The 24056-nt window shown below is 37.9% G+C and overlaps 1 non-coding gene across 1 annotated transcript; it reads right to left on the bottom strand.

The window, feature by feature from the left end:
• Window positions 1-22942: 22942 nt before the first annotated feature.
• On the bottom strand, window positions 22943-23049 carry LOC111902423 (small nucleolar RNA R71). The gene has a single exon (XR_002853769.1). It is a non-coding gene; the product is annotated as a small nucleolar RNA R71 (small nucleolar RNA).
• Window positions 23050-24056: the final 1007 nt, after the last annotated feature.

The following is a 24056-nucleotide window of genomic DNA, read 5'->3' as shown; positions in this document are numbered from 1 at the left end:
AAGAGTTTCAAAACCTGCCCTCAACCCTTATACTATTATAATATTAAAATTTTAATAATTATATATATATATATATATATATATATATATATATATATATGTATAAGACAAGTCAGTCTTATCGATAGTAGACCTCATTCACGAAGTCGGTCTATAAGGGGGTGGGGGGGGATATAAGGAAATTGCCTATAAAATGGCGATTGAATGGGTGTCCACTCTCACCCACCACTTCCTTGAATGGTGGAGGGTCGTTAGCTGAACAGGTAGGATCGGACATTAATTCTCATTAAAAGTATAATGATCATTATAAAGTAACTAAATGTTTTATAAAATTTCCAATCATAGTTATTTTAGGAAAAATGTGAAAATGATGTTATTCCATGAAATTGCACTTTGCACCTTGCCAAGTCGTTAGTGGAGCGTGTGTGGTTAATCAGCACACTATCTTGGACTAACAAGGGTGGAAAAGGGCAGCTTGATGTTTGTCATCGATCAATGGAGCATGTGTGGTAAACTTGCACATTGATTAGGTGATAAATGACATTGAGTGTACCAAGCACATTTGCATGGTTATTCACATCTTGTTTGTGATCCTCGGTATCCCAGTCACAAACTTGAAGGGCATAATCGGGATTTAAAAAGACCATTGAAAAGTTCAATGAATCTCAAGAGAATCTAGGAATTTCAATTCATTTAAAACTTAATAATCTACTTCGTTTTTCATGGTGGAAATTGGTAAATCGTCATTTGCATACCTTCAAATACTTTGCAATTGGATTATGGAATCCCTCTTCTGAATTGTAAAATATTATGTTGGGTCCTAGCCTTAATATTTTATTTTGGTGGTATATTAAGGATTCTTATCTAATCTAAACTTTGTCTTTCTTTTCAGATGTCTTCCAACACCACTTCTGGCTCAAACCGTTCTAGCTCTTTCTCCCTCATGAACTTTTGTAGGAGGGTCATCTTTGATGATTTGAATTTCAATGATTGGATTCAAAACATTAGGATGGTCACTCGGTACAGAGACAAGGAATATGTCCTCGATAAAGAGCTTAAGGAGATTGATAAAGCCACTGTTACTCCCGAAGAGGTTGCAGAATATAGGGCACATGAGAAGGACGCCATAAAGGTGTCATGCATGATGCTTGCCACTATGATAGTTGAGCTTCAAAAATCCTATGAGGACTACTACCCTATTGAGATGCACCAAGACATGACGGAAAGATACCATCAAAATGCTCGTCAGGAATGGTGTGAAATCATTGGCTCCATGATAACAACAAAAATAAAGGATGGAGAGTCCATCACGGACTAATTGTAGAAAATGCAAAGGTTTGTGGACCACTTGCTAAAGTTGAATGTTAACATCAATGAAGAGTTGGCTATTGATACAAACAATGAAAGGAAATAATGTTTCTTGCCATATCGGGCGATTAGCCAATGATTTCGGGTTGTGAGGCCTTCATGAGGCTTGAGATTTATGACAAGCTCGAACAACGTAGTGAGCGTTGTATTTTCATCGTCTACCCGCAAAAGTCTTTTGGATATCTTTTCTACAGACCGAGTGACAATGTTGTCTTTGTTGCAAGGAGATGGGTTTTCCAAGAGAGAGAACTCATATGCCAAGAGGACAGTGGGAGGAAAATTGAACTTGAAGAGCTTCAAGAGTTAAGTGATGAAGGAACCTCAAACCTTAGCCCTCAACCTGAGGAGGAAACTCCTGTTGAACTAGTTAACGAGTCCTTACCTCTGAGGCGTTCCAGCAGAGTTAGTGTTTCACCTGTGGTATATGGTTTCCATATTACTACAGATGGTGATAAATTTATTAGTGACATCACACTGGTAAATTTGGATGAACCTAACAACTACAAGGAACCCATGTTAGGCCCTAAATCTGTAAAATCGAAAGAGGCTAGGGACAACGAGATTATGTCCATGTATGACAATCAAGTTTGGAACTTGGTTGACAATGTACCAGGTCATAAGATAGTTGGGTGCAAATGGATCTTCAAGAAGAAGACCGACATAGATGGGAAAGTACACACATATAAGGCTCGATTGGTTGCGAAGGGCTTTACTCAAAGTCATAGAGTTGACTATGATGAAACCTTCTCTCCAGTAGCGAAGATAAAATCTATAAGGGTTTTGCTTTCCATAGTTGCATTTCCTAATTACAAAATGATGGGTTTTGGTTATAAGAACATCCTATGTGCTCATACAAACCCTAATGCTTGGATCTAGGTTTCTCAATTGTACATGCAAGTTATCCAAGACTATAAACCCTAATTCTAGCATTCAAGTAATCATATCAACATGAGAATAGGTTTAAGATGTTACCTTGATTGTTATGTAGCAATAACAATCCCAATTCCTCCTAGTGTTGACTTTAGAAAGCTTAGAGTCACAAGTGTCACTCCTCTAATGGTTCACAAACACCAAGAGCAAGAGGATGAAGAGGAGAGTTAAAGGAGGCTGCCCAAAAACGTCTACAAACCCTAAAAGGAGTCATGTCCACGCTTTTTAGGCATAAGGGGTCTATATATAGTGAGGCTATTAGGGTTATCAAACAAGGAAACCCTAATTTGGATGCTTAATCCCTAAGCAACCCATGGACTCCTTTAATTAAGGCCTTGGACGATTTCCTCATGGGCTTTCCCATAGAATTCGTCCACTCCTTAATATAAGGCAATCCATAGCCCAAATTGCAATTATCTTATAATTACAATTCCAGTCCCTTAAGTTTAATTAATCTCTTTTAGTCACAAAACTAATTACCAATTAATTATTGACTAATATTAATTAAACAATATCATTTCTCCTTTAATATATTATTCTCATAATATATTAATAAATCATATTTAATCCTTTCTCTCTATAATTCATCCTATCAAGTTGCTTTGGTGAAGGCAACCCAAAAGGACCATGCACCATCGGGTCAAGTACATACCAAAATAGTTATGGACTTAGACACTAATCCAACACAAAATATGGAAAATGGATGTCCAAACCACCGCTTTCCTTAGTGGGAAGTTGGCTGAAGATATTTACATGAGTCAACCAGAGAGTTTTGTCAGTGCAAAGTACCCTAATAGATTGTGTAAGCTTGAGAAATCCATTTATGGGTTAAAACAAGCATCTCACAGATGAAATCTTTGTTTTGATGAGAAAGTCAAAGAGTTTGGATTTTTGAGAAGCGAGGATGAGTCCTATGTATATGTCAAAGATAGTGGGAGTATAGTTAGCTTTCTGGTGTTGTATGTGGATGGCATACTTCTCATATGAAATGACATCCTAGCCTTGCAGGAGGTTAAGTCCTAGCTTAGGAAGTGCTTCGCTATGAAGTGTTAGGTTTTGAGCATTCTAACACTCCTATGGTGTACATGCAACCCTAAATACCTTGGATCTATGTTTTCTCTATTATACATGCAAATATCAATTTCCAAGGTATTTATCGTAACTAGCATATTATGAATGGATAAACTTTGACTCATATGCTTGTACTGACTACTTGTTGAATCATACACAAAGGCACGTTTTATAACATCGAGTTACCAATGCGTTTTCGTGCAATCAATGTATAACCAACTCATAGTCAACAACTCATATCTCTAGGTTTGATGAATATAAGATATTATCATCTCATGATTCACTTGTGATAAAATCCATGAAGTGATTCGCATGAGCGTGGGTTTAATCCAATACTAAGAACTTATGAGCACTCATGAATGTTGTAGAAACTATTGCTATGTCTAATGCACCTTAGACAAATCTTACAAGCCAGATTCATGACAATCTTGATTCATATCTACTTCCAACATATTATGACTGTGGATGGTTAGAATAAAATAATTATTCTGGAAGTCAAAACATGCAAAGTGAAACACAAGAATAATATTAATCCTATATGGCCCTAACACTTTGAGAGTAATAAAAACACCTTTTATCTAAGTACCATATTGATTACTCATTATTCAATGTTTCCATTTTATCAACATAATACTTGAATTGAAACAATATTCATGCCATCCACCAAGCATGCATACTATGTTCGTCCAAACAATAGCTATGCCATACTCTAAGTATGCACACTATGTTTACATATGGTCTTCTCTTTGTGAAATAGATCAATTGAAAATATTTCAATGATGTTTATTTCACAATTCCAATCCTTCTTGTAAATGTATAAATACCAAACTCTTGCCATTTACTATAATCTGTTTGATTCTAAACTTATATGCAATGATCCCCTGGTAATGACTATGCACAAAGTCACAAAGATTTGGCAACAGACATTACAGGGTATTCCAATGGAAAGCAATACCATGGAGATGAAGTCTCATATTCAAAGTACATTCCTTTGAACATCCTTCTTTGCATTAAGTTCTTTAATCTTACACAGATTCAAAGAATAACTTAACCTATGGAAACAATTCCATATTCCCATTTTGACCATCACTTTTGAACAAGAGTTGCCACTTTTCAACATATGTCAATATGGTCCTTACTTTATACTTCCAATTGTCCATGAGTGACCAATCTTTGGTAACCTCAGATTGTCCTCGACAATTGCTTAATCATTTTAGTCATGTCCAGTTCTATTCCTTTTTCCCTCCTAATGTCCTAGGCATTTGGAAAATTTGAAATAGATAGATATTATAGCACATGTAATCAAACCTATACCCAAAGCATATGGGACATGATTCATGCTATAAAATTTTTTATTTGCCATATTCTCACAATTCGAACGATGATGAGGTATGTCGTAATCATAATCGAAGCTTGTAGAATTGGAATGAAGTATAAAATCCTCTCCCTTAATTATAGCAAAACAACTTTTTCAAGGCGAATTGTAACTTTTGTTTTATATAATTAATATTGCTCCCACTAGCATAATGATTATTATCTTACTAGCATAACACCTATGCTCCCACCAACTTTGACATGTATCTAGAGATCATTTGGACTTTTAGAACTCAATACTTTATTGACTTTCTTACCAAAGTTCAGATTTCTGATACGCAATTGCTTTGATAAGACTTTATCAAAATCATACACCTTTCCTTAGATAGCTTACTTGTGTGTCTAAACAATTATGAAGAGGGATGCCGTAATCATAATGTTTAAACCTTTTGTCATTCTCACAATTGCTATCTACTTAAGATCTACTTAGTGAAAGAGTTTCCTCACCATCATTTTCATGAATCGGAGAGAAACCTTATGACACTTAGATTTTATGGTGTATATGTTCCTATCCATGTGAATTTGTCATAACCATAGTCACAAGACAAGGTCAGTGAGAAATCCAAACTCATATGTACTGAACTTGGCCAATCTCATTTTCTTGCCACCCGTCAACACAACGGCCTACCATTGGTTCCAGGTTGTTCTGCAAACAATTAAGAACTCATAGAACTTACAAGCATAGCCAACTTTAACTAGAATGGCACAGAAACAAGAATAAGTCAACACGATAGGTTATAAACCTTAAGTCGTGGGCTAGTGATTAACAAGACTCTTGATCAGTTCTTGAAACTATCTCAAGACTCCCACTGTCCTCTTGACATATAAGATTCTCTTTGTCAAGAACCAAACCTTGAAAAAACAAATATTTAAGAGTTAGTGCGGATTCTTATCAAGGAAAAACATTTCTCATAATTGGTCTTAGTTGGTCTTTGTCTTATCCAAAACATCACAACTTACCAATTTCAAATGTACAAGAGTAAGAAAAAATTTTACTCTACATTTGACAAGTGTTTTAAACCTTTCTTAATATTATATCACTCAACGCTCAATCTTGGAGTATAACTCTAAGATTTGATTTTAGAACGAAGTATGATTTATCTTTTGATTTAACCATTTCAACAATTCATGATTCCTCCCCTTAGCCAAACAATTGAACTAAGGTGTCCTTAGAGGATCAATTGTGATATGGTTTGATAATCACTAAGATAATCATAAAACAAGATACTCAAGTACTCTCCCATCTCTTCAGATTTGAGAAACTTTTATCTTCCTACCTTATTTGATTCTTCTTATCCGTTCTGTCATACATTGAAACTTTCTAATGTTTTAGAATTACACTTAAACTTGTAAGCATAACCATATTTACTAAACTTTAGTGAATCATGACGAATAGTCTTTGCGGTGGACCTGATCAGCACACACCCAAGTGTACCCGATCCCTTTGTCCTTCACTTGACTCATATATACATATGAACAAGGAATTAGTCTTAATTTCCTAAAGATGAAAAATTCTCATTCATCATACAATACAAGTTACATGATTCCAAGTTTCTTTCCAACTGAACCTTGGGTGATGAGAATCTTTCTTTATTTGGTAAATTATGACACTACCACAAATGAAAGAATCAAATCAAGTTACCAATATTGCTTATCAATGGAAACATATAAAAAACAATTTTTTTCCATAAATGTCATTGTAAGGATACTTTAAAATAAATCAAAACAAAATTTTCTTTTATTTTAAAACTTGCAGAAAAACTTAACCTTACAATGCAAATACATATAAAAACTTGTTGTTATATATTCCTAAGCAATATTCCATAACTCTTATGCAACGGCTCAAAATTCTGGTCATCGAACCATTCGATCAAAATTAGCACACTCTTTCTTTAAGCTTCCTTTGATTCTACCAAAACATCAAAATGTAATTACATTAAATCATGTATTAAGAATCACAAAAACAGACTTAATAGAGTTAGATAATGGAGTTTACCCGAAGTAAAGTCAAACCTTTTGAATTTACCTTCCTTATGAAATTTCAGGTAAATTGGGCAGTTTCACAACCAATGTCCCTTTTATTGGCAAAAGAAATATATGGACTCTTTGGAAATGGTACACGAGACTATCAAAGACTTAGCCTTTCTCATTACCATTGGGTCAAATGATTTGACCATGGCCGATCCCTTTCCATTGGGAAGAGAAAGTTTTTCTGGACTTCTAGTGTTATCATTGTTAATATCCATGGAAGTTTGGGAAGTAGATCTTCCAAGCTAATTTGCTTTACCAATGCTCCAAATCATTGCTGATTCAGCATCATCAAGCAAATAAGTATGATCATTAAGAATCATGTCGTGATCTGTCATTAGGGAGTGACTGAAGAACCAACTCCGCAGCCAGCTACCTCGAGACTTAGACACCCGACTCTCCCGAATTGTCAATATGTGACTTAACCTTTAAGATGTAAGCACATATAGACTTTGCTTGCCAACAGGGATTGAGTGACTTAGAACTTATCAAGTCTTGAAACTTGTGGGATAGGGAGGTTTATTAGAGGAGGTGAAGTATGATTTCCAGTCCCATTAATGCGCAACAAAGGGATTGATCTTTCACTTTGGTTGCCATTTGGGACATCATATTCATTAGGAAGCTTGTTCCTAAAGATTTGGGAAGACCAAAGTTGTCAGAAGGAGACATCTATAAGGGAGAAATTCAAGTTAGTTGATTTAAAGTCCTTAATATAACACCCAATATGAAATATTAAGGCTAGGACCCAACAAACTATTTTATACCTTGGAAGAGGGATGCCGTAATCCAAGTTATACAATATTTGAAGGTAGGTAAATGACGATTTACCAATTTCCTCCATGAAAAACGAAATTGAATTAAGTTTTAATTGGATTTGAAACTCCTAGATCTTTTGAGATTCATTGAACTTTCAATGGAATGTTTAAATCTCGATTGTGCCCTCTCAAGTTTGTGACTGGGATGTCGAGGAACCCAAACAAGGTGTGAATAACCACGCAAATTAACTTGGTACCCTTAATTTTATCACCCAATCGATGTGCTGGTTAACCACATGCGCTCCACCGATCTATGATAAAACTTAAGTCACCCTTTGCCACACATTTTCAGTCTCATGTTAGTGTGCCGGTTAACCACACATGCTCCACTAACGAATTAACAAAGGTGCAAAGTGTAATCTCATGGGTTAGTACCAGTTCACATTTTCTTAAGTAACTAAGATTTATAATTTATAAGTGTTTAGTTACTTAGTATTTATCATTATACTGTTAATGAAGGGACAATTATAATCCTTTCCTACCCGTTCAGCTAACGACGCTCCACCAGTCAAGGAAACAGTGGGTGAGAGTGGACACCTATTAAACTGTCATTTTATAGGCAGTAACCTTATACCCCTTATAGACCGGCTTCGTGAATGAGGCCTACTAATGGTAAGATTGACTTTATCTTATACATATCTATATAATTAAAATTATAATAATAATATAAGGTTGTATTTTAAACATTTAAAATACTTGGTGGTTTAATCTATTAATTAAACTATACTCTTAATTTAAATAAACTTAAACCATGTCTTTATGGAATTATTAACTCTTTTAATTAAACACTTTAATTAATTTAATAAAGTCCATAAAGTTTGAATTTTAACTTTTAAAATTATAGAGTTTGGAATTAAAGCATTAATGTATGTGAGACTTTATAAATTCCAAAACATGAGGGCAAATTTCGAAACTACTCAAAACCTTTCATTTGATAACTTATGAGTTAATGGTTCATTAAAATGAAGATTCTTCATTTTTATGTAACTCCTTATCTTTTAATAACAATTTTAAGGAAGTGATTTTTCAACATCCAAAACTTGAGGACAAGTTATGGAGTCATCAAAACAATTTAATGAAAAGACTCTTCATTTTTTGTGTAAGCTATGGAACTTTTATGAGCTTTAAGATTCATAAATGTGACCTTTTATGTAACTTTGATGACAAGTTACAAAAACACCATTTATGAACTTCTTTTAGATTAATATGGATTGAAAGCAACTAACAAATAATATTTTTCATCAATCCAACTTACTCATAAAACAATGCAACAGAAAAAAAAACTTTTGGTAATCCATAACTTGAGGACAAGTTATGAAGTCCATACAATTTCATCAAGATCATGAATTATACTAATAAACAATTTGCACATAATTTCTATGATCTAACAAAACTCATAAGCATGAACATTCATAATGAGCAATTTTTCAAGAATTACATAAACACATATAAAACTTTAAACTTTGATTATAACATTGAAATTGGTTTAGCATAATCATTACCACATTAAAAAAAATAGGTTTTATAAGTCCAAAACAGTCAAAGGTAATGATTCTAGACCAATTCCAACACCAAAACTCAAAGATATGATGTTTGGGGGTCCAACTCGTCAAGTGCATGAACAAAGTCGGCTAGTTGGATGAGTTTTGCCTAGGACTCGTCGAGTCCCTTTATGGACTCGTCGAGTCCCCTGCCAAACAGCACAAAACTTCATTTTTTTGAGCCAATTTTGCAAGTATAAGTGAAAACAAGCCTAGGCTCTGATACCACTGTTGGGTTTTGAGCATTTTAACACTCCTATGGTATACATGCAACCCTAAATACCTTGGATCTATGTTTTCTCTATTATACATGTAAATATCAGTTTCCAAGGTATTTATCCTAACTAGCATATTATGAAGTACAAGTAATATAAAATCTAGTAGAATTACACGCCTCTTTATTGGTGCTTGATTCCATGTAGCTTGAGAGCCTAGTGCCCCAAATGTGACACCTCAAATGGTTCACACAACATCATAGCACTTGGAATAACTTAGAGAGAAATCATCACTTCATGAAATCGGCTTGCCCTCCACACATAGATTAGTCGCCGATTTTGACAAGAATGATATGTTTATATAGTGTGACACAATTAGGGTAAACCCTAATTGTCATGGATTTCCATTTCCTTGGATCCATGGGTTCAAATACACCATCAAGCATCCTATGGGTTTTATCCCAACTTGATAATCCATGGAGCAATAGCCCACTATATAAGTATGGATGATTTACACAATCAACCCATATATTTAATTAGTCTTCTTTTGATCACCTAATTAATTCTAGATTAATTCTTGATCAATACTAATTAAATAATCCTATTAATATATTAGAACTTATAATATATTAATAAACCTTAAGTGTTATTTCTCTCATTTTAGTCTATCCAAATGCATGATGCCATGCAACCCAAATGGACCATGTCGGGTCGGGTCAAGTCTTACCAATTATAGTTATGCACTTAGACATTAATCCAACATGAAAGACCTTGGGGAAGCTGCCTATATTCTAGGGATAAAGATATTGAGAAACAGGAGCAAAAGACTAATAGGACTTACTCAAAGTACCTACTTGGACAAAGTGTTGAAGCATTTCAACATGGAGAATTCCAAGAAAGGTGACTTACCTATCCATAGCAATACCAAGCTGAGTAAGACTCAGAGCCCGAGTACAAAGGCCAAGATAGCAAAGATGAGTCGAGTACCATATGCTTCCATAGTTGGCTCGATCATGTATGCCATGACTGATGGGTTTTTGAGCAAAACATCAATCCTATGGTGCACATGCAAAACCCTAAAGCTTTGGATCTAGGTTTCTCTATTGTACATGCAAGTTATCCAAAGCTTATAAACCCTAGATCTAGCATATCAAAAATGAAATAACATATAAAACAGGTTTAGATGATTACCTTTTGATTGTTTCAAGAATCTTCAAGCTTTGAGAGTCTAGTATCACAAATGTAATACCTCTAATCGATCACAAACACCAAGGCATGAAGGATAATCTAGGAGAGAGGATATGTAGGCACAAAATCGACTCTAAGGACTCTAGGGTTCTTCTGGTTTCTGATTTTGGATGCCCTGGGGTCCTTTATATAGTGTTGCTGCTAGGGTTTCAGTCAAAACCCTAATTGGATTACTTAGGCCTTAAACAGTCTAATGGAACATTCTGGAATGAGGCTTGGACGATTTCAAGGTGGGCTTCCACCCTAATTTTGTCCACCCCCTTAATCCACAAGATCCACAACCCTAAATCCAATTATCTTATAATTGCCATTCTAGTCCCCTAAGTTCAATTAAACTCTTTTGATGACATAATTAATTTCATAATTAATTCTTGAATAATATTAATTAACTAATATGATTTCTCTTTTAATATACTATTCTTATAAAATATTAATAAACCATAATAACCTCTTTCTCCATTAATCATCCAATCAAGTTGCTTTGGTGATGGTAACCCAAAAGAACCATGCTACAACCGGGTCAAGTACATACCACATATAGTTATGGACTTAGACACTAATCCAATAGTCTCTCACTTGGATAAGTCTAATAATTATAAATGCAAATACGACTTCAAAATCCGATTAGCAATCGTAGCTCTCAAAAGGAGCTGTCGAACTCTGACTCATCCTTTAGACAAGGGATCGTATAGTCCTCCGTTCTCAAGATATCGTGCAGAAAATTACATGGAACATAGTCAAACTTATTGTCCAGAAGTTTGTTTCTCGATCTCTGATTTGTCTGACATAGAACTTAATTGAACACATTAATTTTGTCTTGACCGTGACCGACTCATAAGTTAATCCAAATCATAGAGGGACCCATATATCGCTTTTACCCTCTTAGGATAAAAGGAACATATAAACTTCAACTTATATTCATTTACTATTCACTCATCAAATGTAACACTCGTGTTTCTAGCCTAGGCATTTATATTGATTTGATAGTCTAGGTTAACCTTTGTAACTCATTTTGAAGAAATAAAAAGGAATTATGTGAATATTATGTGAATTATGTGTTTTATGCTTAATTATTAGGGCTTAATTAATTAAGAATAAAAATAAACGTCAAAATTAAAGTGTGAGATAAGCCCAATATCTTTACACAAACTTGTAGTGGTCGAAACAAGAATTTCAGGGATATAAAGAATACCAAAATCCGAGTTATAACGAAGAAGTTATGACTTGTCGAAGTTTCGCGACAAAACCGACACGGTGCTGAATGTCGTAAAAAGTGAGTTTTTGATAAACTACTTTTTAGCCTTAGTAATCTAAACGAAAGTCGTAGTATTTGTTAAACCGAGAAGTTCGATAAAAAGAACGCCCAAATCTGACTTCGTATGAGGAAGTTATGATTTTTCGAAGTTTCAGCGTAGCAGTAGACAGCTAAAAACTTGAATTTTAGATCGAGTGATTTTTAGCCGACACAACCTAAACGAGAATTGAAGGTCTTGTCATTAGGAGCACAACGGTAATAAGTCTGACGAAAACGGACGTTGGATGAAGAAGTTATGAATTTTTAACGGATTTCCTGTCCCGGTCTGTTAAAAATAATAATATAAAATTTAAATTCAAAATTAGCCAACGAAGTCTAAATGGAAGTTGTAGATCGTAATTTTAGCTACGCATGCATATAAAGAACGTCAAAAACGAAGCTTGTATGCGAAAGTTATGGATTTTAGAAGTTTTGGCGCGAAAACCGAGAAATTTCGCATAGTCACACTTTGCCACGTCACCCTCGCTTAGAATGTGACACGTGTCCTGCTGAGTCACCAGGCTGCTGAGTCACCGAAACTGCTGAGTCATGCGAAGCCACATGCCCTCTTCTGATTCGACCGAGGAGGAGGCCCAATCCGAAGCAGCCAGCTCCCCAACCGAAGCTTCGCCCTGCTGCCGCGTGTTTTGAGCCTCACTTAACCTAGCTCCGAGCCTCGCAGGTGCACCAGTAGACTCCGGTCCACTTAGAAGTTGCCAACGAGCCCTCGCAGGTGCGAGCCATGTGCGAGCCTTCGCCTGCGAACCTTCTCAGCCGTTGGATCAAAAGCTTCTCAGCCATCCGATCAGAATCTTCACCCTATAAATAGAAGGCTGCGAGCCTTCTCGGATATTTTTAAGGAATTGCCACTTTTAACCCCTAAACCCATATTTTCTCCATCTTAACATGCCGCAAAGCCCCGGTATCGATTGTAAAGCCCGGAATACCTCATGAAGTGCCCAAGAAGCCCGAAAAATTTATCTTTTCGGTTTCGAATCCCGACTTTTGCAGAGCCCAGTTTCTCAATAAAACTCTCGGTTTTATTAGAAACGATCGTTTTAGGAAATTAATTGCTGCCCGATTTTCACCAAAATACATGAGTGTGTAGTTACTTTCAATTTACACATAGATATGAAGTATTTACCTTGAAATACGTGTTATGTGTAAATATGCTAATTGTTTATTCGAGGTGACTGTTGAATTGATGTTTTATACAAGTTTTAAACTGTATATATTTTATCTACATAATATGTTGGGTAGAACATGGGTAGATGAAATAGTTGATGTGTGTTAAAATGGTGAGAGGCCTCGATGTTGTTGTTGTTTTTGTTGTTGTTGTAGTCATCTAGCGGAGTATAGATGACGACCACAGACTTTCTAGATAGTCCAGTGGAACACTAGCAGGTTCACAACTTGTAGGTGTTGATGAATTAAATGTTCATTGGCGTACTCTATCCCCCTCATGGTTGCCTTAAGCACATGTATGGCTGAGGAAACCCCTTAGCAGTAGTGTCGATCCCGATGATAATCCTTAGGCTAGGTCCCTTGTGATAGGTGTTTAGGGACGTAAAGTGAGGACAACGGGAATGGGTAATTAGGGTTATTGTTGATTGGTGAACTTAACAAATATATTATTATTGTGGGTTGAAAACCCTATATGCTCACCAGGCTCCCAATCCTGACCCACTCAGTTTTATGATTACAGGTAGTGGACCCCGAGCATAGTTGGAGGACGACGAGAGATTTTTGGATTATAGGCCAGTAGTTGTAAATAGCTTTTGAAAGGCTTATCATGTCTTGTTTATGTTTTTGATCTGTATCGGAACATGACATCCCGAGGTTTTGATATAAATGGAAAATATATATACCTTCTTAATGAAGGATTTTGATAAACTTTTATCATATGTTGTTTGGGGACCAATTTTGCAACATCTTTTAAAAAGATTTCTCTGATTTTATTTTAAAAAGCATAAATTAAATCAGTCTTTTCTGGCCGAGAAATATGGGGATGTCACAGTTGGTATTAGAGCATTAGTTTAAGCGAACTCAGAAATTGTAGAATTTCTAGACTTGAACTTAGAATGCTAAGTGATGATTGTGATATGAGTGTCTACCATATTTTAGACACGAGCACTAGTTTATTTTAGGGAAGACGCCTAAAATGACCTTATGTGCTAAATGCTATGTGTTTGCCATGTGTGCCATTATTTTTTCAGATCTTTGGTCTGTTGCTGACCGGATCTGGAAACCTTATGAGTGTAGGATTCTAAGCGTATGATTACGAGATTAGAACTAACATGTAAACGCTTCGGAGTGATAAGGGAATTGAAATGTCTAACAAGAATAAAGACCTAAATTCGCCTTATTCGGTATATAGATTGTAATGGCAAGAATTCAGAGTGGAGCTGGAAATGCAAACAGAAACCAACAACCACAACCCCAAGTGGTGGAACAGGTGCCTATAGTAGGAGCTGCACCCGAACCCATCACCATGGCTGGAGTACGAACTATGATTCAGACCATGTTGGCTGAACAGAGGGAGGAATTGAGGCAAATGTTACTGAACGACAGGGATGAACCTTCAATTCTTGTTGAACAACGTGAACTAAATGACGATCGGTCTGAAGAAGGGAACAACAGTAGATCGGTTGGTCATAGTGAACCACTTGTGGTTGGGAGGAATAACCACGAGGGTAGAATGGAGAGAAATGGGTGCAATTATAAGGACTTTATGACTTGCAAGCCATCAACCTTCAATGGAAAAGAAGATCATGTCGGAGTAATGGATTGGATCTCGGAAATGGAGTTGGCTTTCATGACTTGTGATTGCCAAGGCAAGTTACAAACTACGTTTGCAGTACGTCAGTTCAGGGGTAGTGCTGCTCATTGGTGGAGCACTTTGGGGAAAACCCTAGGCCCTAATGAGCCACTGCAATTAACTTGGGCAGAGTTCTTAGTGCACTTCAAGCGCAAGTACTGCTCGACCCAAAACGTACTTGAGTTAGAAAACCAATTTCTAACGTTGCAGAAAGGGAGTATGACCGGTGACGAATATACGAATAACTTTACAGAAAAAATGGAGTTTGCTTTGCGTGTTGTCCCAGATGAGTTGGAAAAGATAGACAGTTACGCAAAGGGACTTCCATGGGAGTACACGGTGCCAGTACGTCAGGCACTTACTTTGGAGGCAGCTATCTGGGCTGCCAAGTCTGTTGAAGATATGATAAAAGGGAGAGCCGCCAGAAAGGTTGAAGTTGGCGAAAAGAGAAAGTTTGAAGGAACTTCAGGTTCCAATAAAAAGAACAAGATCTCGAAGACTGGTTCAAGAAAGTTTGGAGGAGGAGCCGAAGCCAAGTGGTGTGACAAGTGTAAGAAGAAACATGTTGGGAAGTGCAGCGTGGAAGTCACTTGTTACAAATGTGGAAAGCCAGGGCATTATGCCAATGAATGCACCTTCAATAAGAATGTATGTTTTGGGTGCAATGAAGAAGGGCATATCTTGAGGGACTGCCCGAAGAAGAAGGAAGCAGCAAAACCCAATCTACCACCAAAGCCGAAGGCGAGAGCCTTCCAGATGACGCTCGAAGCTGCGAAAGAAGAAGCCAATGTCGCTTTAGGTACCTTTCTCGTAAACGAATTGCCCGCCCAAATTTTGTTTGACTCTGGAGCCAATTACTCCTTTATATCGCATGAATTTGGTAGAAAGTTAGCTTTACCTGTAGATAGGCTAGTAATGCCTTATTAGTCGAGATTGCTAGTGGCAAGTTTGTACCTATTAGCCATCGTATGAAAAACATCCTCATTGACTTGGATGGGAATAAGTTCCAAGAGGAATTATTGCCTATCGAGTTAAATGGATTCGACATAGTTTTAGGAATGGATTGGCTTAGCGCCAATGATGCAGAAATACTATGTAGAAAGATGATAGTAAAAGTAAACCCTCCAGGGAAAGAGTCGTTTATGGTGTATGGAGATAAACGCAGAGTAAACTCTAGAATCATTTCTTTAACGAAATCCAGAAAGTGCTTGGCCAAGGGATGTACATCATATCTAGCATTCGTGATCGATGCTAAGATGGAAAAGAAGGAGGTGCAGAATATTCTGGTGGTGTGTGATTATCCGGAAGTCTTTCCCGAAGATCTTCCCAGATTGCCCCCTGATCGACAAGTAGAATTTCGTATCGACTTGTTACCAGGAACGACGCCGATAGCAAAAGCACCTTATCGATTATCACCAACCGAAATGAAAGAACTTATGACACAACTTTAGGAGTTAATGGACAAAGGTTTCATTCGACCTAGTTCATCACCCTGAGGAGCCCCAGTGTTATTTGTAAAGAAGAAAGACGGAAGCATAAGAATGTGCATCGATTACAGAGAGCTGAACAAAATGACGATAAAGAACAAGTACCCGTTGCCAAGGATCGATGACTTGTTCGACCAGTTGCAGGGTTCGAGCTATTTCTTGAAGATCGATCTTAGGTCGGGATACCATCAACTAAAGGTGAGAGAGCAAGATATCGAAAAGACTGCTTTTAGAACGAGATATGGACACTATGAATTTTTTGTTATGTCGTTCGGACTAACCAATGCCCTAGCAGCTTTCATGAATTTGATGAATAGGGTTTGTAAACCATTCTTAGATAAATCCATGTTAGTATTCATAGACGATATCTTGATTTATTCGAAAAGCAAGCAGGAGCATGAAAAGCATCTGCGTGAAGTGCTAGATGTCCTGAAAAAGGAGAAGCTATATGCAAAGTTCTCCAAGTGTGAATTTTGGATTCAAGAAGTCCAATTTTTAGGGCATGTGGTTAACCAAGAAGGAATAATGGTTGACCCAGCAAAGATTGAAGCTGTAATGAAGTGGGAACAACCAAAGAGTCCTACGGAGATTCGAAGCTTTTTAGGATTAGTTGGATATTACCGAAGGTTTATCCAAGGCTTTTCTTCGATTGCTACTCCATTAACAGCTTTGACCCACAAAGGAGCTACTTATGCTTGGAATGAGAAGCATAAGGAAGCCTTTGAGAAGTTGAAGAAGAGATTGTGTGAAGCACCGATTCTTTCATTGTCTGAAGGAGTTGATGACTTCGCAGTTTATAGCGATGCATCTAGAGTTGGGTTAGGTTGTGTTCTGACCCAAAGGGATAAAGTGATCGCGTATGCATCGAGGAAATTGAAGGAACATGAAAAGAACTACGCCACTCATGATCTGGAGTTGGCAGCGGTAGTATTTTCCTTGAAGATATGGAGGCATTATCTTTATGGCACAAAGTGTAACCTTTTCATTGATCATAAGAGTCTCCAATATCTCTTTAATCAGAAGGAATTGAACATGAGGCAACGACACTGGCTAGAGTTACTCAAGGACTACGACTGTGAGATACTTTACCACCCTGGTAAAGCAAATATTGTTGCTGATGCTCTCAGTCGGTAGGTAAACATTGAAAAGAAAAGGCCAAGTTCGTTGAGAATTGAAGTTGTCTCGACAATTGTGGAAAGTATAAAGAAAGCTCAAGAGGAAGCTTTAGAGAAAAATGACCGAAAGGAAGAACGTTTGGGAAAACGTTAGTGTTCGGTACAAACAACCAAGGATTGAAGGTATTTCAAGATAGAATTTGGGTACCTAAGACAGGCGGAATAAGGGATCTTCTGATGGAAGAAGCTCACAAGACCATGTACTCGATTCATCCCGGCAGTACAAAAATGTATAGGGATCTAAAGCCCTATTATTAGTGGCCGACGATGAAGCTCGATGTTGCTAAGTATGTGGCCGAGTGTGTAACTTGTGCTAGGGTTAAAGCACAACATTAGAAACCGTATGGGAGTTTAGAACCTTTACCCGTACCCATGGGTAAATGGGAAGACGTCACTATGGATTTTGTGACTAAACTGCCCAGAACAAGGAACGGTCACGACATGATTTGGGTGGTCGTTGATCGCTTCACTAAGAGTGCACATTTCATAGCGGCCAAAGAGAAATGGTCTATGGATAAACTTGTGAATTCTTACGTGAAGGAAATTATGAGGCTTCACGATGTTCCGTTAACGATTGTGTCCGATCGTGATAGCCGTTTTGCCTCAAGGTTTTGGAGGAGTCTACAAGAGGAATTGGGTACCAAGTTGTGTTTGAGTACAGCTTACCATCCGCAAACCGAACGTCAGAGCGAGTGAACGATTCAAACATTGGAGGATATGCTGAGAGCATGTACCCTAGAATTCCAAGGTAACTGGGATGAACACTTACCTTTAGTAGAATTCTCCTATAATAATAGTTTCCACTCAAGCATTAAGATGGCACCTTATCACGCTTTGTATGGGGAGAAGTGTCGAACCCCATCATGTTGGCTGGAAGCTGGGGAAAAGCAGTTTATGGGACCTGAAATAGTCCATGAGACTGCTGAAAAGTTGAAAGTGATAAGGGAAAGGATGTTAGCTGCTCAAGATCGGCAAAAGAGTTATGCTAACAAGAAAAGACAACCGATATCCTTCGATGTTGGAGATTCGGTTTTACTTAAAGTCTCGCCATGGAAGGGACTTATAAGATTTGGTAAGAGAGGGAAGTTGAGTCCAAGGTTTATTGGACCATTTAAAGTTCTTCAGAGAATCGGGAATCAAGCTTACAAGCTAGAGTTACCGGAAGAACTAGAGGGTATTCATAACACCTTTCATGTGTGTTATTTGAGAAAGTTCACAGGAGATGTGCCCGACATAATTCCGATTTCTGAGTTAAGGTTGGATGAAAACAAGAGGTTGATCGAGGAACCTGAGGCAATCGTTGACCGTAAGACTATGAAGTTACAACGCAAGATGGTCGATTTAGTGCTTGTGCGTTGGAAACATACGAATGGACCAAATCTCACTTGGGAAACGGAGAGTGACATGACGACTCGCTACCCGCAGTTGTTTGGTGATATGTGATTCCGGGGACGGAATCATCCTAAGGGGGAGAGAATTGTAACACTCGTGTTTCTAGCCTAGGCATTTATATTGATTTGATAGTCTAGGTTAACCGTTGTAACTCATTTTGAAGAAATGAAAAGGAATTATGTGAATATTATGTGAATTATGTGTTTTATGCTTAATTATTAGGGCTTAATTAATTAAGAATAAAAATAAGCGTCAAAATTAAAGTGTGAGATAAGCCCAATATCTTTACACAAACTTGTAGTGGTCGAAACAAGAATTTCAGGGATATAAAGAATACCAAAATCCGAGTTATAACGAAGAAGTTATGACCTGTCGAAGTTTCGCGACAAAACCGACACGGTGCTGAATGTCGTAAAAAGTTAGTTTTTGATAAACTACCTTTTAGCCTTAGTAATCTAAACGAAATTCGTAGTATTCGTTAAACCGAGAAGTTCAATAAAAAGAACGCCCAAATCTGACTTCGTATGAGGAAGTTATGATTTTTCGAAGTTTCTGCGTAGTAGTAGACAGCTAAAAACTCGAATTTTAGATCGAGCGATTTTTATCCGACACAACCTAAACAAGAATTGAAGGTCTCGTCATTAGGAGCACAATGGTAAAATGTATGACGAAAACGGACGTCGGATGAAGAAGTTATGAATTTTTAATGGATTTCCTGTCCCGGTCTGATAAAAATAATAATATAAAATTTAAAGTCAAAATTAACCGACGTCGTCTAAATGGAAGTTGTAGATCGTAATTTTAGCTACGCGTGCATATAAAGAACGACAAAAACGGAGCTTGTATGCGAAAGTTATGGATTTTAGAAGTATTGTCGCGAAAACCGAGAAATTTCACATAGTCACACTTTGCCACGTCACCCTTGCTTAGAATGTGACACGTGTCCTACTGAGTCACCAGGTTGCTGAGTCACCGAAACTGCTGAGTCATGCGAAGCCACGTTCCCTCTTCTGATTCCACCGAGGAGGAGGCCCAATCCGAAGCAGCCAGCTCCCCAGCCGAAGCTTCGCCCTGCTGCCGCGTGTTCCGAGCCTCGCTTAACCTAGCTCCGAGCCTCGCAGGTGCACCAGTAGACTCTGGTCCACTTAGAAGCTGCCTGCGAGCCCTCGCACGTGCGAGCCTTCGCCTGCGAACCTTCTCAGCCGTTGGATCAGAAGCTTCTCAGCCGTCCGATCAAAAGCTTCACCCTATAAATAGAAGGCTGCGAGCCTTCTCGGATATTTTTAAGAAATTGCCACTTTTAACCCGTAAACCCATATTTTCTTCATCTTAACATCCAGCAAAGCCTCGGTATCGATTGTAAAGCCCGGAATACCCCACGAAGTGCCCGAGAAGCCCGGAAAATTTATCTTTTCGGTTTCGAAGCCCGACTTTTGCAGAGCCCGGTTTCTCAATAAAACTCCCGGTTTTATTAGAAACGATCGTTTTAGGAAACGAATTGCTACCCGATTTTCAGCAAAATAAGTGAGTGTGTAGTTACTTTCAATTTACACATAGATATGAAGTATTTACCTTGAATTACGTGTTATGTGTAAATATGCTAATTGTTTATTCGAGGTGAATGTTGAATTGATGTTTTATACATGTTTTAAACTGTATATGCTTTTTATCTACAAAATATGTTGGGTAGAACATGGGTAGATGAAATAGTTGATGTGTGTTAAAATGGTGAGAGGCCTCGATGTTGTTGTTGTTGTTGTTGTTGTTGTAGTCATCTAGCAGATTATAGATGACGACCACGGACTTTCTAGATAGTCCAGTGGAACACTAGCAGGTTCGCAACTTGTAGGTGTTGATGAATTAAATGTTCATTGGCGTACTCTATCCCCCTCATGGTTGCCTTAAGGACATGTATGGCTGAGGAAACCCCTTAGCAGTAGTGTCGATCCCGATGATAATCCTTAGGCTAGGTCCCTTGTGATAGGTGTTTAGGGACGTAAATTGAGGACAACGGGAATGGGTAATTAGGGTTATTGTTGATTGGTGAACTTAACAAATATATTATTATTATGGGTTGAAAACCCTATATGCTCACCAGGCTCCCAATCCTGACCCACTCAGTTTTATGATTACAGGTAGTGGACCCCGAGCATAGTCGGAGGACGACGATATATTTTTGGATTATAGGCCAGTAGTTGTAAATAACTGTTGAAAGGATTATAATGTCTTGTTTATGCTTTTGATCTGTATCGGAACATGACATCCCGAGGTTTTGATATATATGGAAAATATATATACCTTCTTAATGAAGGATTTTGATAAACTTTTATCATATGTTGTTTGGGGACCAATTCCGCAACATCTTTTAAAAAGATTTCTCTGATTTTATTTTAAAAATCATAAATTAAATCGGTCTTTTCTGGTTGAGAAATATGGGGATGTCACATCAAATCATGCACAACAATGCGTTTTATAACATCAAGTTACTGATACGTTTACACGTTATTAATGCACAACCAACTTGCAAACAATAAACCATATATCTAGGTTTAAAGACTATGATATTATCGTCTGTGATCACTCGTAAGAAATTCCATGAAGTGATGCCAATAACTGTGCGTTTAATCCAATGCTCAAATCTAATTTCATAAGAACTCATGAACGTTACAGCAAAGTTTTGCTATGTCTAATACACTTTAGATAGTCTACAAACCAATTCATGACAGTCTTCTTTCATATCTACTTCCTATGAACGACGGTGGACTATTCGGATGATATTATTATTCAGGAAGTCAAAACATGCAAAGTGAAACAATAGGTAAATAATTAACACAAGATATTAACTTTACTTATACATAATACTCCTTTATTTAATCATCAAATGTTAATTAAAATTTATCTATTACACGTTATGAAGCTATGTAATCTAAACTAATATCGTCCTTCAGCCCAATGCTCTTAGCGTGCTGCAAGTGCTTAACCCTACTCAGTCCCTTCGTGAGGGGATCTGATGGGTTATCTTCTGACGATACACTCTTCACAACAAGGAGTCCCTCTTCTACCCGATGTCTAATGAAGTGATATTTCTTGTCGATATGTTGAGATCTGCCATGATCCCTCGGTTCCTTGGTCAAGACACCCGACTTACCCAAGCTATATTGTAATCTGACTAGGTACACTGCCTACAGGTGCATAGTTAGTTTAAGTTTGTTAGGTTATAAATATTAAAATTAGAGGATACTTTCGTGCACATCAAGTTTTTGGCGCCGTTGCCGGGGAACGACTTAGTTTATTAGCTTATTTATTTGCATTAAGTTAATCGATCCTTTTTGTGGGGTAAAGCCCACAAAAATTTAATTTTTTAGCAAGGTTTAAATATTTTAGTCACAGAGTCCACGACGTGGCCAGATACGCGCCACGACATGGTTTCTGAGAATTTTAGTTTTTTGTTTTTAGCTTTTAGTTTTTAGTTTATTTTTCTATTTCAGTTTTATGTTTTTTTATTGTGTTTAGTTTGTAGGAGTTCATGACTAGAGGATCTACCACACCTTTGGTGCCACCGATTGAAGATCCAGAAGCTGCACTTCACAAGAAGACTGATAAGAAGACGCCATTGCAAGAGCTAAAGTCAACGTTTTCAAGGAAGTCGGCAAAGAAGATAGGAGAGTGAAGTTCATCCTCAAGGCACAAGAGCTGTTTTGAGCACTTGGATCAAATACCCGTCCAAACCGAATCCGAAAACGAAACCGAGCCTGAATTTGAAGAACATACGAGCGAACCCGAGAACAAGCCAAGGAACGAGATGGCAGCAATTGAGGAGATGTCTATGGGAGCTTACAAGAAGCGGATCCGAGAAGATGTGGGTCCCAGTTTAGTCCAACCCGCAATACCTACCACTGCCACATTCGAGCTGAAGGGGCACATCTTGACTGCACTGAAGGATATCCCATTTTTTGGGAAAGATCATGAGGATGCTTTTAAGCATTTAGATGAAGTCAATGACATTGCGGATTACTTCAATGTCCCAAATGTCAACAGAAACACCATACTGCTTAGGATGCTTCCCATTACTTTCAAGCGAGCTGCTAAAGAGTGGTTAAAATCACTTCCACCGGGCACAATCACTACTTGGGCTCAAATGCGTGAGCAATTCCTGGAGCAGTTTTGTCAGCCATCCAAGATAGCTAAACTCAAGAAGGCAATAGCCAACTTTGAGCAACAGCCGGGGGAGTCATTATACGAAGCATGGGAGCGGTATAAGGGCTTGCTCAGAAATTGCCCTCAACATGATCTAAATGTGCAACAAGATATGTCGATCTTCTATGATAGGGTCAACGTTATGACAAGAAAACTCCTTGACTCTCAAGGACCTTTGAAAAAGAAAAATCCAAGGGAGTTCAAGGAGTTGATTGAAGAATTCACAAAGCACTCTCACAAATAACACAACCCTAGGCAAGATGGAATCAAAGGCGGTGGAGGGGCCCAAACTGAAGAAATAGCATGCATGATGGCTATGCTAAATAATATGGACCGGAGGTTGACACAAATGGACCACTCAATTCATGCCATAATAGTGGGTTGCGAGAGGTGTAGTGGTCCACACTTGACCAAGGACAGCCATTTAGATGATTTTGGGAACAGAAAAGCTCAAGTGTGCTACTCTAGTGGGGATAAGTTTGATGAAGACTGGAGGAAACCAAAGTAGGAGTGGCTGCCATATGAAGAGTATAAGAAGCAAAAAGAAGAGAAGTATATGCAGACAGGTCGAGGCTTTTATCAAAAGGAGAAACCACCAGTTGAGAAGAAGCCGGATCTAGAGACCATGTTGATGAAGTTTATGGAAGCTTCGGAAAAGAGACACGATGCTACTGATTCTGCTATTAATGAACAGCAAACTTTAATAAAGAATCAGCAAGCCTCCATCAATAACCTTGAAGTACAACTTGGTCAACTAGCCACTCTGGTTCATGAGAAGCTGTCCCCGAAGAATCCTGAAATGAAGACCGAATCTCATGTAATGGCCATAGATACTGAAGAAGAGGCCATATCTGAGTTCCTGGAGACATTAGAAGAGGAGCCACAGCAGCCCAATTCAAAACCAAGGAAGCCAAAGTTCGAAAGTGAAGGGGTTGTTGAAACACCTGGGCCACGATCTGGCACTTGTCTAGCCACGACGTGGCCCCTGTCTGAACAGAAAGTGCCTGAGCCAGTTCCTGTTTATCAGCCGCCTTTGCTGTTACCATCCTGAGCTGCCCCTAGTCCACTGGAAAGAGAGCATCTGGCGTTTGTTAAACACGTGA

Source organism: Lactuca sativa, chromosome 3, assembly GCF_002870075.4.
Source record: "Lactuca sativa cultivar Salinas chromosome 3, Lsat_Salinas_v11, whole genome shotgun sequence".
In the NCBI taxonomy this organism is placed as follows: domain Eukaryota; kingdom Viridiplantae; phylum Streptophyta; class Magnoliopsida; order Asterales; family Asteraceae; genus Lactuca; species Lactuca sativa.
This window is presented reverse-complemented; position numbering and strand designations above follow the sequence as displayed.